Source organism: Rhinoderma darwinii, chromosome 13 (assembly GCF_050947455.1).
Source record: "Rhinoderma darwinii isolate aRhiDar2 chromosome 13, aRhiDar2.hap1, whole genome shotgun sequence".
NCBI classification, from domain to species: Eukaryota; Metazoa; Chordata; class Amphibia; order Anura; family Rhinodermatidae; genus Rhinoderma; species Rhinoderma darwinii.
The window spans coordinates 45,636,875-45,652,496 of record NC_134699.1 but is presented as its reverse complement, the minus strand read 5'-3'; the positions used below and the strand labels follow the sequence as shown (position 1 = coordinate 45,652,496).

At 45.5% G+C, this 15,622-nt stretch overlaps 1 pseudogene; it reads right to left on the bottom strand.

The window, feature by feature from the left end:
- Nucleotides 1-1,580: 1,580 nt before the first annotated feature.
- The window catches only part of LOC142666650 (BTB/POZ domain-containing protein KCTD5-like), a 20,291-nt pseudogene continuing 6,249 nt past the window's right edge, over nucleotides 1,581-15,622 (bottom strand).

The window sequence follows — 15,622 nt, the reverse complement described above, 5'->3', positions numbered from 1 at the left end:
AAATTTTTTACAAAATAAAGCTACTTTTTATGTGAACACAGTGGATTTTTTATTACTGTGTACCTTTTTTAATAATTTTTATTTCACATTAATGCATTATTTTTTTTAGTCCCACTAGGGGACGTCACAATGCAATCTTTTGATCGCTGACATAATGCTTTGGTACTCTTAGTATACCAAAGCATTATTGCCGGAGAGGCAATCTATTAGGCCATGACTTTGGCACGGCCTAATAGGCATATAGCCAAGGGACACCAATGGCCAACAATGGATGACAGAGGGAGCCCTCTCCCTCTGTAAAGTACTTAGACGCCGTGGTCACTATTGACTGCAACGTCTAAGGGGTTAAACAGTCGCGATCTAAGTAAACTTCAATTGCGCCCATTAGAGCAGTTGCCTGGCTGTCATCAGACAGCCAAGTAACCTCTCCAGCCCACACGGGATACCGATGAAGGACTTAGACTAGACTGCTGCCTTTGCACGGCGGCCTAGCCTAAGGCCCATTAGTGATCGCCGTGAAAAGGTGCATTGGTGGTCACTAAAAGGTTAATGGAGGTATTCATTCAGCACTGAATGGCAGAACTGAACTGTATTGGATTACTAATTGGACATTGTATGGCGGTATTAATCTAGGGAGAACTACTGTTGATTGATTTACGTGTGAATTGGCACTAATGATCACAATGTAATATGATGTTCGATGAACAATTTTGCTCAAAATCATGGTGGGTTGTAGTCTCGGGTGTACTTGGTTTAGAACCGGTGAGAAACCCTGATCTAGCATAAAGCAGTGTGATTATGGTTTTCCTAACATCAGAAATTCTATCTGGGAAGCAACCTCACTTTAGGAACCTCTGTATAACAGTTAAAATTTTGGCCTAACAAGTCTTCCTTACCTCTAGAACTGTCCATTGCTGTCACAGGCACCATCATGCTATAACCCTTTATAAACACCAACTACAGTGACAATATACTATTTGCAGCTGGCCACTCAAACACGATAACTGCTTGTTCAGCCATCAGCTCTCCGACTCGAGTGCGTGTGCATGTTTATTTCAATAAGGAGATGGAAATAAGCTGCTGCCAGATCCCACCTGGCAGTAGACTATCTTCAGTGGGAACAAGTGATCGGGCGTGTTGGATTTCAACCGGCTTGCGTCTGCTTCTGCCGGAGTTAAGCGTTGCAAGTGGCTCATTTCCCTCTTCCCAGTAAAAAAAACATCTGGGGGACATGTGGTAGACCCCGTACACATTAGATCATTTGTGGGTTGAGCCTACTATCATCTAATGTGCATGACACACACACACACACACACACACACACACACACACACACACACACACACACACACACACACACACACACACACACACACACACACACACACACACACACACACACACACACACACACACACACACACACACACACACACACACACACACACACACACACACACACACACACACACACACACACACACACACACACACACGGTACAGGTATGCAAGCTTTGTAAAGACATCGGAAGATTGCCAACTGCTGGAACAGTTACCCCAGTGAGTGATGGTATAGTCTGTGCCATAAAAGTGATCAGTTTATTGGAGGAATAGTCCTTTTACTTCTGAGAGGCTGTGGAGGACATACTGAGCACAACAGACTCCAGGCATTGGTTTTCCCATAGATTTACAATTAAAGACATAACTGCACAGTAAAAGCACTTAAGACAGGATACAGAACATGACTTTTGGCAATTGTAAAGAAAGATAAATCAAGGGAAGTCCAATTTTCCATCCAGCAAAAAAGTTTGCCTTGAGTCACTGGGAGTCCAAGGAGCACCACAGATTATACCCCTCTAAACACAGGCCAAATTGAGACACGAGAAAACACAATTAGCCCCAAACAAGTAGGAGTCGCCCCCTCTAACCCGTTCACCCAACAAAAATTGACATCATTCCTATATAACCTGACAATACAAAGCACAGGCCTGTGACAGAAAATAGCAAACACAATACTGTCTGCTTTAGTTTGCTCACAAATTGCCCCCTCTGTAACGTTGGGGTGTTAAGGCCGGCTGAGTAAGAGGGGATAACATGAAAATACAGCGCAAGAGCTCCGCAGGCAGCGGTGGCTTTGGTTACAGCCTGGGTACAGCTCAGTAACAGATCTTGGCCACAATGCTTCATCACATCCTGGATCCGCGCTCCTGAAGAATCTAAGAGTAAAAACAAAAAAAGGACCAATAAATGTCTGTAGAACAATGAAACAGACATTAAAAAGGGGATGTACAAACCATGTAGAATAGCAAGGATGACAAAGGGGGGTCCCCTACTCCGAACCCCCCCCCCCCCCTCTATTAGCTAGAGAAGAGAGCTGCTAAAACGAAAATCTCTTCCATGCATTACAATGGTGGCATATTGATTTTAATGGCACTGTATAATGCAGCGTTTTTACTGCAACGTTGCTGCAAGCTAATTGAGGAAAGCAGCCTGGCCATTCTTCAGCTATAGCAGCCGAACTTGGGGGAATTCTGGCTAGGGTTGTAGCATTATCAGAATTTGGACTTTGATACCGATACTCTGTGTAGTATTGCGATACTCGATACCAAAACGATACTTTCCCAACAAGAAAAAAAAAAGTTCTTACATTTTCTGGTGTGAGGCACGTGGTGTGATGAATTTTGAACCTCCATGTGCCTCATATTAATAGTGATTAACCCCATCATGTTTCTCAGTCATAATGGACAACATTGGGTTAATGTGTGAGGTACATGATGGGGTTAATTAGTATTAATGTGAGGCACACGGAGGCTAAAAATTCATAATACCATGTGCCTCACATTAATAAGTGAAAGTATAAAATGTGTGCATTTTTTTTTTTACTCAACATTACTTTTTTTAATTTTTAATCTTTAATGTACTAGCATATATCAATATGCCAGTAAATTAGCCTGTGTACTGATGGGCTGTCTACCCATATATGGTATATCCTTCGATCGCGTCACAGAGATACCCTGTGATGTGATCCAAAGGGCATCCCCTTCTCATTTTGCCCTTGAATGCTGCAGTCGGCTTTTATCGTAGCATTCAAGGGAATAGCAGAGGTGATCAGCGGTTTCTCTGATCGCCGCCGTTAGAGCGGGGCTGCGGCTGTGTAATACAGATATTGCCCCGCTCCTGACAACAAGAGTGTGCGCGCGGTCAGCATGATGTGATGCGGCCGGTGCTGCACGAATGATCGGCAACGCAGGCACTGAAAACAGAGAACATGTAGTGTGCCCACCATGTTCTGTCTGCAGTGCCGGCGCTTATTAGTGAGACGCCGGCCTCATCACATAATGCTGACCATGCGCGCACATTTGTCAGGAGCGTGGCAATAGCAGAATTGCATAGCCGCAGCCCGGCTCTAACTATATTCATGTGTTACAATACTAAGCTGTGACCGCACAGCTTAGTATCGAAATACATGAATTAACGGTATTGAACCGTTTGTGGGTGCACGGTATCGAAATCTCGATGCATCGTGCAACCCTAATCCTGGCATAGGAACCTGTGAGGAGGGTTTCTCCAAATCCAGCCAAATAATAGATAAGGCCTATCGATGACCTCTCAAAGAGAAGTGGCCCTTTTGCCAATAGCCACCAGTGTTCAGCACTCAATTTCTAAACTGCACTGAAAAATAAAATGTTGAGGGCGATCCCCTGCTAACAACGAGTAGCTTTCACTCTACTGAATAAGGTCCATCCATGTATTACATGGAAAGTCATTAATTTAATTGAGTGAAGTTACAGTTTCTGAAGTCAGACCACGGTGTGATCCATGACCCATCAGCTAATCACTGAGCCAGCCTCAATTTAAAAACAGGATTTCTTGAGTGTAAAATCCTTTCCTTGTACAGTTCATTGGACAACACAGACTGTGGGTATATGCTGTTTCCACTAGGTGGCTTGACACTAAGTAATAAAAAAGTGGCTCTTCCCACAGGATATATCATGCCAAGACACTGAGCTATTCAGTCTGTCCGCAAGAAGTAGGAGAAGCAGAGACAAGGTAAGAGAAGTATGTCAAACACATAAGGAGAATCCCCCAAACTGACAACCATGAACAAAAAAACCTTGAAAGACTGGATGGGAGCGGTGTTCCACAATAAACTGGACAAGAAAAGGATTTCATGGCGAATACTCAAAAAATCCTGTTTTCTTGATTGTTACATGGGAGACACAGACCGTGGGACGTCCTAGAGAAGTCCCCAGGGGTGGGAACAGAACAGGTCAGCTATTTCACAGATGCCTGAAGACCCAGGGAAGAGTCTGCAGAAGCAAAGGTGTGCACCTGGTAGAACTTGGCAAAGGTGTGCAGAGAAGACCACGTGGCCGCCTTGCACAATGGAAGGGCAGAGACCTGATGGCACACAGCCCAGGAAGCACCAAACGCTCAGGTAGAGTGGGCCGTGACCCGTAAAGGGAGAACCTTACCCCGAATCTGATAAGACTTGCGAACGTATCCAAATAGTATCCAGCGAGCAATGGAGGCCCAAAACCCTTCCGGGGAACCCTCCAGGAAGATGGACAGGGAATCCGACCTCCGGAGGGATGCAGTGACAAAAAGGTAAGTCCGTAGGGCGTGGACGACATCCAGGTTGTGGAGGGAACGCTCCCTCAGATAGATGGGCAAAAAAAATTGCAAAATGATATCTTCATGTGGGAAGACTAAACAACCTTAGGCAAAAAAGAAGGCCTGTGCGGAGCACCGCCTTGTCTTGATGAAGAATCAGACATGTAAAATGGCAGGAAAGAGCCGCCAACTCAGAAGCCCTTTGGATGGAGGTTACCGCGACCAGAAAAACAATCAACTTTCCAGGACAGAAAACGAAAGGGAGATGTCTCGCAAGGGTTTAAAGGAAGCCAACAGTAAGATATCTAAAACCAAATGGAGATCCGAAGAAGGGATCGAAGGACGATAAGGGGGGACCGCATGAGCCACCCCTGCAGCAAAGTCTTTATGTCAGCCTTAGATGCCAACAGCTGACCGAACAAGATGGCAAGTGCAGACACCTGCCCCTTCATGGAGCAGTGCCAAACCTTGAGCCAGACCACTCTGCATAAAGGAATTTTGGATACAGAAAAAAAGCAAAGGGGGGGGGAGCATGCGATCCACACACACCAACGAAGGTAGGCCTTTCAGGTATGATGGAAAAAGTGGTCCCTGAGAGAGAAAGGCAGTTCGGTGAGGCAAGGGCCACGGGACCTCTGCCAACAGGGACACTAGGTCCACGTACAAACTAGGGCGCGGCCAATCTGGGTCTACCAGAATGGCCGGAATCACTTCTGCCTTTAGCTGTCAGAAAAGCTGCGGCAGGAGAGGCAGAGGAGGATAGAGATACAGGACACTGAAGTCGTACCACAGTGCTACGAGAGCGTCCACAGCTTCCAGATCTAGTGTTTGGTAGATTATGCAAAGGACCTAGCGATCGAACCTGGAGGCCATAAGGTCCAAATCTGGGTGACCTCACCTGAGGTATATTTGGTCAAAGACCTCCTGGTGAACAGATCGTTCCCTGGATCCACCTTTATGAGACTACGCCCAGTTGTCGACTCCGGGAGTGTGTACTGCAGTCAGAGTCAGAACATAAGCTTCCGCCGTGGCCAGAATCATCACCAGATCCAGAGAATCCAAGAATCGGTTCCACCTACAGAGGATTGCTCGTTGAAGAGTGAGCGTGTGGACTGCGCAAAATGGAATGGTCTCGATAGAGGCCACCATGGTCCCAAAAGCCCAAATGCAGAAGTGGAGTGAAGTCGGAGCGGCATTCTGCAAGGAACAAATCCCGTCCTAAAGAATCGATACACTCCCTGGAGCAACTAAAAGCTTTGCAGATCGAGCGTCGAAGGCAACCCCCAAGACCACAATCTGCTGGGACGGAAACAGGTACGATTTTGAGTTATTGACAATCCAACCAAATCAACGCAGAGTGTCCAGAGAAATCTGAAGAGCCGTTCCGTTGTCCCCCCTGGAAAGGGACTTGATCAGGACATCGTCCAGGTACGGGGTGACTGACACCCCTCTGGTGCGAATGAGTTTCTATCACAATGGAGAAAACATACGTAAAGATTAGGGGCTGTTGCCAGAACGAAGGGAAGGGCCTCTAAATGCTAATGACCTGACAGTACTGCAAAGCACAAGAAGCGCTGATGAGTTTGACAAATAGGAAAATGCAGATAGGCGTCCTTGATGTCCACTGAGGAAAGAAATTCTCCCTGCTCCTTGGAAGCAATGGAGAGATTTGATCAGACAATTACAAACTCTAACATGTGTGCTGAGACATTTGGGATCCCAGATGGGTTGCACTGAGCCGCCCTTTTTGAGGACAACAAAAAGGTTGGAAAATAAACCCTGGAACTTGTGGTTCGAGGGTACCAAAATGATAACTCCTTGAAGGAGTAGAGAGTCGATTGCTCGAAAAAAGGCTGTCGCCCTGGAGGGGGAGTGTGGAGCAGCAGGCTGAAAGAAAAATGCTCTGGAGGGAGGCTGACCAATTTGATTTTGTATCCTGAGGATACCACGTCCTGAACCCAGGCATCTGGAATGTGAGAGCCGGACGTCCTTGAAGTGAGATCGAGTGGGGGCGCACCTTCAGGCAGAAGTGGCCTTGCCAGCTCTAGCCTTCGCAGGTGGGGGCCGGGGTTGCCAGGAAGGGCAAGCCCTGAAGGAATGTTTGGCCTTCTGATGCTGACGAGATTGAGACCTGGTTGACGCGGCGTGAGAGAACCCACAAAAGGACCGAAAACTAGTACCCGTTCTTTACTGGAGTAGTTTGTATGACCCGAATTTGAGGAAGATGGCCGCTCTTGCCACTCGTAGCCTTTCAGATAATTTCGTCCAATTTAGGATCAAAGAGACGGGAACCTGCAGTCAGGGACCGCTTGGACGCTGTATCGGCAAACCAAGCTTTAAATCAGGTAGTCATGCGGATAGGCCGAGACGCAAACCACACGAAGGGCAGACTGACACACATACTTGGACACAGAAATAAGGCGAGACAGAACCACCAGGTCCTCCTGAGGGGGCCCCCCAATAGCAGGATATGACTTAGTTTGTGCACCCAATCGATGATAGCTCTGCTAACTCAGATAGAGGCAGAAATCAGTTGAGAACCATAGAGAGGCCTCAAAAGCGATTTAGCAAGAGAGCTTATACAGTGATCCAGAGAATCTTTGAAGGAAGTGTAGTTAGTCATAAAAAAAGTACTAGACTTGGCTAAACGAGAAACAGGAGGATCCACCACTGGAGACCTAACCCATTCGGAAGAATTCCCGTCTTGAAAAGGGTAAAAAAAACATCCAGATGGCTAGAGTGAGAAAACTTCTTGTTGGGTGTTTCCAGTGCGAATGGTCTGGAAAGACCGCTAGGGAATATTGAGGCTCAAGAAAGGAAATGGGTAAGTTAAAGGGGAAGGTGCAGAATAAGTGACCTGTAGGGTGTCACGAAGAGTCCTAATGAGGACATCTACCGAAGTAGGAAGGGGTGTAGAACCCTTAACAGCTGAATCCAAGTTTGAATCAGACAGTTCGCCCACAGACAAAACTTCTCTGGGGGGGTGGGGTGGGGGAGAGAGATAGCACTGGACCTCACCTGTAGGGGGGGGGGGGGGGTGAAACTGAAGAGGGCGGTGAAAGCGACAGCAGGCATGTGGACCTGGTATGCTTGCGGGTTCTGCCACGAGAGGAAGACATGGACGGAGGGTTCCAGATGAGGACGGCCATAACAGGAGCCCAGGGGAGGGCGGGTAGACGTTCCGCCCAAGATGGACTGATTGATGTTTGCTAGGTTATCAACCGTTCTGAAAAGGGAATGGGCCGATTACGGATCCTCACCTATCATACCAGGGGTGAACAATACTGGGGTGGCAGGGGTGCAGAGGCCGCAGGCATCTGGCATCGCATAAGGAAGTAGACCGACCACAAGAAAATGTAGTACTGCACTTGGAACAGGCATAATAAATTGCAAAGGTTGTAGTTAGAACAGTGAAGCACCAGGATCCGAACCTGTGTCAGGAGCATGTAGAACAGTAGCACTACCACTAGGCTATACACGTTGATTTCTGGCATGAGGGTTCTCCCTTAAGGTCAGGCATGGCAGTAGAGGGGGTTACTAAACAACACACTGTACTAGTGAAGGAGATCAGTCCCCCGAACCTAGACAACCACTCAGGACTGCACAGCAATAGACCTTCCTATTTAGGAAGTAGTGGCTGCCTTCACCTAGTTCTGTTAGGATGAGTACACACTCCTACAGGGAGTAAGAACAGTGACTGAGGCTAGAGAACCTTTAGGGAAAGTAGAAAAAGGCCAAGGGCTGCTCCTACCTGGTTTTCAGACTGCCTGCAAAAATGCAGCAGCACTGGTCAGGTCAAGCATCCCCAGCAGCGTCCATCCACATGGAGGAGAGAAGTGCAGCAAGGGGACACACAGGCCCTACCCCCAGAACGCCACATTTGGCCGCTTGCGTGTCATGTGAGGAGAAGGCCGAGTCCCCATGAAGGGATAGGGAAGATGAAGGGCCCGCCCCCTGCTTGTACTATGGAGAGGAAAACGGTGCAGCTGGCATAATGGCACCGGACATGATTAAATAAATGGTGCCGCAGGCAAAACGTGCAAAACAGCCCCATACTACATGCTACTGAAGGATAGGTCCAGGGAACATATACTACATACAAGCGGAGGCCCGGGGCGGGGGTAGTAACACTTTTTCTCCATCTCCCAGATGAGTGACCAGCACCCCCTTAGTGATGTTACATACTTTACTAAGGGGACACTAGTTTGAGAAGTTTTAGAGGTGTTCCTGAGGCTGATCGGTGACAGAGGGGCTGAGGCTCTTGTCCCACTCGTCTTCACAGGGTGTTTGGACATCAGTGCATTTGCAATATGACACAATGCGCCCACCGAGGAGAAGGCACAGGTGTCAAACCTGTGTCCAATCTTCTTGCTTGATGAACAAAATAAAAAGTGAAAAATATTTGGGGGAGACTGTTGCATTACCAGAAGTGTCTGCCTCCTACAACACTAAGCTGAAACTAAATAGCTGTCTGTAGGTAAGGCAAATCCTGTAGGAGAAGCCACTTTTTATTTCTTAATGTCAAGCCTCCTTGTAACAGAATATACCCACGGTCTGTGTCCCCCAATGTAACAAACAAGAAAATGGGTTGTCTCCAAGTGACAACCTCTTTAACTTACCCACCCCCTAATGATAATGAGACAACTCTGCACATTCTGTCCTATAAAGCAAAACTGCCATGTGAGTAGCAAAAAACTGGGAGTGTCATCCTATTGTGTCTGCTCCAGTGAAAAACATGGACTATATTTATTTTGCTGTAAATAAAAATAAAAAAATTACAATTTGTTTATTTAAAACAAATTTTTATTGTAATGTATCACTTCCTGATGATACATTCCCTTTAACCCCTTAATGACCAGCCTATTTTGGACCTTAATGACCAGGCTATTTTTTAAGTTTTTCCATCGTCGCATTCCAAGAGCTATAACGTTTTTATTTTTGCGTCGACATCGCTGTATAAGGTCTTGTTTTTTGCGGGACAAGTTGTACTTTTCAATAGCACCATTTTGGGGGACATATTATTTATTGATTAACTTTTATTTGGGGGGAACTAGAAAAAAACCTGAAATTTCGCCACTCTTTTTCACGTCTTAAATCTACGCCGTTTACCGTGTGATATAAATAACACAATAACTTTATTCAGCGGGTTGTTACGATTGCAACAATACCAAATTTGTATCGTTTTTGTATGTTTTACTACTTTTACACAGTAAAAACGCTTTTTTTTCAAAATTATTTGTTTTTGTGTCTCCATATTTGAAGAGCCGTAACGTTTTTATTTTTTGGCCGATGCGGTTGTATGAGGGCTTTTATTTTGCGGGACGACTTGTAGTTTTTATTGGTACCATTTTGGAGTAGATGCGACTTTTTGATCACTTTTTATCACATTTTTTTAAAGTCAGTATTCACAGAAAACAGCAATTTTTCCATAGTTTTTTTTTACATTTTTTACGGCGTTCACCGTGCGGGTTAAATAATGTAATAGATTTATAGTCGGGGTCGTTACGGACACGGCGATACCAAATATGTGTAACTTTTTAACTTTATTTTGTTTTTTTAATAGTAAAGCATTTTGTAAGGGGAAAAGCTGGGTTTTTCATTTTTTTTCACATTTTTTTTTAAATTAACTTTATCAAACTTTTTTTTCACTTTTTTACTAGTCCCACTAGGGGACTATAATATGCGATACTGCGATCGCATTTATAATACACTGCAATACTTTTGTATTGCAGTGTATTACTGCCTGTCCGTTTAACACGGACAGGCATCTGCTAGGTCATGCCTCCGGCATGATCTAGCAGGCATTCACTCCAGGCAGACCTGGGGGCCTTTATTAGACGCCCGGCTGCCATTGGAGACACAGACACTCGGCGATCGTATCGCCGGGTGTCTGTGGGGGAGAGAGGGAGCTCCCTCCCTCTCTCTAAAACCACTCAGATGCGGTGCTCGCTATTGCGCATCGCATCTGAGGGGTTAAACGGGTCAGATCGATACTAATATCGATCTCAACCGGCAGAGCAGGGACGCTCCCAGCCCTCAGCTGCCTCTAGCAGCTGAGAGCAGGGAGATTTGACAGCTCCCTGCTCTGTAAACTTATTCCGATGCCGCGACGTAAAAAGTCTATGGCATCGGAATAAGGCCCGTTAGTGACCGACGTAGAAACACGATGGGCCGGTCACTAACGGATTAAATTAAGAGAATGGATGTTTTCTCATAATAAACAGCAGCAACAATTACCTTTGCCTTTTCACTGGGCTCAATGGCCAGACCATTAGTAGAGTTATTCAGCTCCCTAGACACAACGCACAGAAATTCTGCTTGGTCTTCATTCCCATAGTTGTAGGAAGACCCAATACTGATCAGCTGAAAGACAACAACATGACAAATTATAGAAAGTATACATTAACTGTTACCTTATTATATTCTATGCTGCAGGGAGTACAAAGACCTGGAGGCATGTCATAGGGGAGGAGACATTGATAATATATATAACATTGTAGGAGTGTGTCAATCCCTAAGACCCCATGCACACGAACGTGCTTTTGCGGCCGCAATTGCCCCGAAAATCCACGGGAGAATTGCGGCCCAATTCATTTCTATGGGCCCATGCACACAACCTTGGTTTCCAGTCGGTGCATGGCCCAGGAGCCTGGAGCGCAGAAAGAACGGGCATGTCTTATTACTGCCGTGTTCTGCGGTCCAGGCTCATAGAGATTAATGCACACTGCCACGTGCTGGGCCCGCGTGTGACACTCCGCGGCCATCCGACCCGAAAATTACGGCCCTGCACATGGCTACGCCCATGTGCATGAGGCCTAAGGCTGGGTTCACACAGAGTTTTTTGCAGGCAGACTTTGCTCTGCCTACACGCCGATTTCTCTTGATGTCAATGGGAGGTCATAGACGTAAGCGCCCGAAGATAGGGCATGTCCCTTCTTTTTCCTGCGAGCGTTTTTTTCCAATGTCGGAAAAAAAACGCCTCCGCCTTCCATTGAAATCAATGGGTTGCATTTTCGGACGTTTTTTGGCACGTTTTCTGACACGGTTTAGACGTAAAAAAAACTCAGTATAAACTGACGCTTAGAAGGCAGAGGAAGACAGGCCTGCCTACAGAAAGTATTAGGTATAGTGCATGAGGTCATGTGCACTTTGAGTTGCTACTGTTGCAGTCTATAGAAATATACTTACATGAGATTTTAATGTAACATCACAAATATATCAGAAAGGAGTATAAAAAAATGTGCAGTTCTCGAGAAACAGCTGCTGTTGGGGCTGTTGTGCCACAAATGATCTGTATCTCCAGTCGCATGCATTACAGCTGTGGTCACTCACCTGCTCAAACTTCCAACCATCAGACATGGTGGAAACCATCTGTGTCAGCTCCTCTTCTTGACACTGTAACACTCTGTAGACATGCTTCACTGGACCCTGCCAACATACAGATAATGAGAGTATGAACTATAGACTCACAACAGAAGAATTTCCATGGAGCAATGACATTAGACAAAATAAACAGACCCATTACATAATGTTAGTAGCAAGTAGCTGCAAATACGTGGAAGCCTTTTGAGGAAATTACAATGTAAAAATAGAAGTAAATAGCAATATCTGGAAAGAAATTAGGCACAATATTCGGTGTGCACCACCGCTTGAAGGACTAGTGGTTTGAGGTTATTAAAAAAAAGATTTACCTGTGAAGTTCTATTTTCATTGTCTCTAATCCGCTCCTTCACTAACCGCACGAGAGAAGCGATATTGTAAAACTCGGCTTCTTCCAAGACTCCTGTGAACAAAAGATACAATCAATTTAACCAATCTGAAGCGGACAAACTAACATGTGAGAATTTGCTCTACATTTACGGAAAATCTGCAGCATTTGCATCTGTGTGAATACAGCCGTATAAAGCTCTGCAGCACCTCTTTTTTTTGGCTATCGGTGAAGTCCTCCACAATGATATCTTATGAAATGACATGGATAAAATGAAAAATCAGACAGTGGGCCTCATAGATCAATTCTCTATAACAAAAAAAATAGGCATTGTTGCTCATAAGAACCAATCAGAATTCAACTTATTTTCTAAATGAAAGCTGACCCCTGATAGTCCTTTGGCCCGTAGTCCTCCTTCTCTGAATATATTGGTACGTGTGCTTTTTCTTTAGATGAACATTATTCCAGTGTACGTATGTCATTTTTACCACTCACCCTCCCATAACGAAAGTTCTCAGTATTAGGTTTTATTTTTATGCAATGGACCCTGGGCTGTCTGCCCATATATGGTATGTCCCTCGATCGCTTCACAGGGACTCCCCGTGACGCGATCCAAAGGGCATCCCCCCTTCTCATTCACCCCTTGAATGCTGCAGTCAGCTTTGATCGCAGCATTCAGGGGAATAACAGCGGACATGAGAGGTTTCTCTGATCTCCGCCGTTAGAGCAGGGCTGCGGCTGTGTAATACAGCCATTGCCCCGCTCCTGACAATAAGTGCGCGCGAACGGTCAGCATGAGGTGATGCGGCCGGCGCTGCACTAATGAGCGGCGGCGCAGGCACGGAAGACAGAACATGGGGATGTTTTTCAGTGCGCGGTCACTATGTTCTGTCTTCAGTGCCGGCGCTCATTAGTGCAGCGCTGTTCGCATCACATCATGCTGACCGCGCGCACGCACTTGTCGTGAATCAGTAGCGGTGCGATGGCTGTATCACACAGCCGCAGACACGCTGTAACAACATGCATGTATTCCTATACTTAGCTGTGCGGCCGCACAGCTTAGTATCGAAATACAAGAAAACTGTATTGAGCCGTTTCAAAGTGCACGGCATCAAAACAGTATCGAAGTTTCGATGCAGCGTTCATCCTTACTTGCTATACTGTTTATCCCCATTTAAAAATGTGCTCCATGGACAATGCTACTAGGTCTGTGTCTTGTGCAATGTATGCATGCCTTGAACAGCCATTTGAGGGTGAATATCTTTGCACTAGATGCACGCATGTTGTGTATTTGGAAGCCCAGGTACTGGATCTAAATATGCAGCTTGCAACACTTAGGAGCATTGCAACCCTGGAGTGGGGTTTAGAGCTCACTGAGCAAACACTGGCTGGGGCCAGCGAGATGGAGGTGGGTGGAGGGGGGCAAAGCTCAGGATCCAGAGATTAGTAGCTGGGTAACAGTTAGAGGAAGGGGTATGGGGAAAAAGTGCCAGGGAGGCTAGTCCTGAACTGGCACAACCTCGTAAATATGCCTGTTTGGCTGATATTAGGGATGCAAGTCTATGGCCAGCATCACTACAGCAGGGCGTTGCTCCAGGCAACCAGGACAAGGACTGCTGTAGGAAGGATGGAAGAAGGAGTGCAGCAATGGACAATATGTGGTCTGACTAGTGATTTCTATAGAGGCAAAACTATTTTCTTGTCATGAGCATTTATGCCTCTTTTGATGCATCCCATGATTTTATTTGCCTTGGCAGCAGCTGCCTGGCACTGGTTGGTAAAGGTAAATGCACTGTCCACCAACATCTCCAAATCTCTCTCAGTAGTAGTTTTACCCAGTGTTTTACCATTTAACGCATAATTGTAAAATCTGTTTCCTTGGTCCAAGTGCATATTATCACCATATTCTTAAAGCTATAACTTTATTTTTCCATCACAAAAGCTGTGTTAGGCCCCATGCACACGACCGTAGATTTCATCAGTAATTACGGTCCGTAATTACGTACCCATTCATTTCTATGGCTTATGGACACCATCCCGTGCATTTACGGGAAGGTATCCATGCCGTAGACAGGCTCCGCAAAAGATAGGACATGTCCTATTTTTTGCTTTTCACTTTATATGGGAGCAAAGCCCGCAAATACGGATGGCTGTCCGCAGCCAGCCGTGCCAGTAATCACGTACTGTGATTACGGACACGGTCGCGTGCATGGGGCTTATGGGCTTGTTTTTTGCGGGATGGGCTGTAGTTTTTAAAGATACTATTTTGGGATGTTTTTGATCACTTTTTATTCTATGTTTTGGGAAGAGTGGTAACCAAATAAACAGCAATTCTAGCATTGTTTTTTATATGGTGTTCACACGGGCACAATATTGTGATAGTTTTATAGTTCGGGTCGTTACGAATGCGGCAATACCAAATTCCTGTACTTTTTTTTTATGTTTTCATTTTTTTCCTATAATAAAAGACTTATGGTGAAAAAGGCGGTTCTTGTTTTATTTAACGTGAAACTTTTATTTCTATACTTTTGCACAACATTTCTATTTATTTATTTAATTTTTTTATTTTTGTCCCACTTGGGGACTTGAAGTCCTGCATCACTGATCTCTAGTCTACTACATTGCACTACCCAGTTAGTGAAGTGTTTTAGAGCTGTCAGGGTCACTATGACAGCAAGTTCATTAGGTCCCGCCTCCAGATGGGGCCTAATCGATTTCTGTATTTGGCAGACGAGGAGGCCATTCCCATAGCAACCATCAACACCCCCGCAATCGTGCCGCGGGGGGTACCGATCGGCTAGTAACCACAGAGATGGCGCAATTCGTTTTTGACCGTGGCATCTAAAGGGTTAATTAGTCGGATTATAGGCTAGCTCCTGGCCATTTCAGCAGGGTGTCAGCTGTAACACACAGCTGAAACTCATGGGTGATGGTGCGTGCTCTGCTTCTGAGCACGCTCCATCACGGTCACGTACAATTACGTGATGTTGCGCTGTCATTAGCTGCATCGATGTAACTGTACGTGACATGTCATTAAGCACATATCTGCCAGTGTAAACTCCGCTTTCGTCCTGTCATTCATAACGGTCTCCGTTTCAACCCCTTTATACCTATATGTCATTTTGTATTGTCTTTTTAAAGCCTCTTAAATTAGAGTTCCCTGAATATTCCTTTGCAAAAGAAAATATTTAAAGAGGCTCTGTCACCACATTATAAGTGCCCCATCTCCTACATAAGCAGTGCTTTTTATTTTAAAAAAACGATCTATTTTTACCACTTTATTAGCGTTTTTAGCTTTAT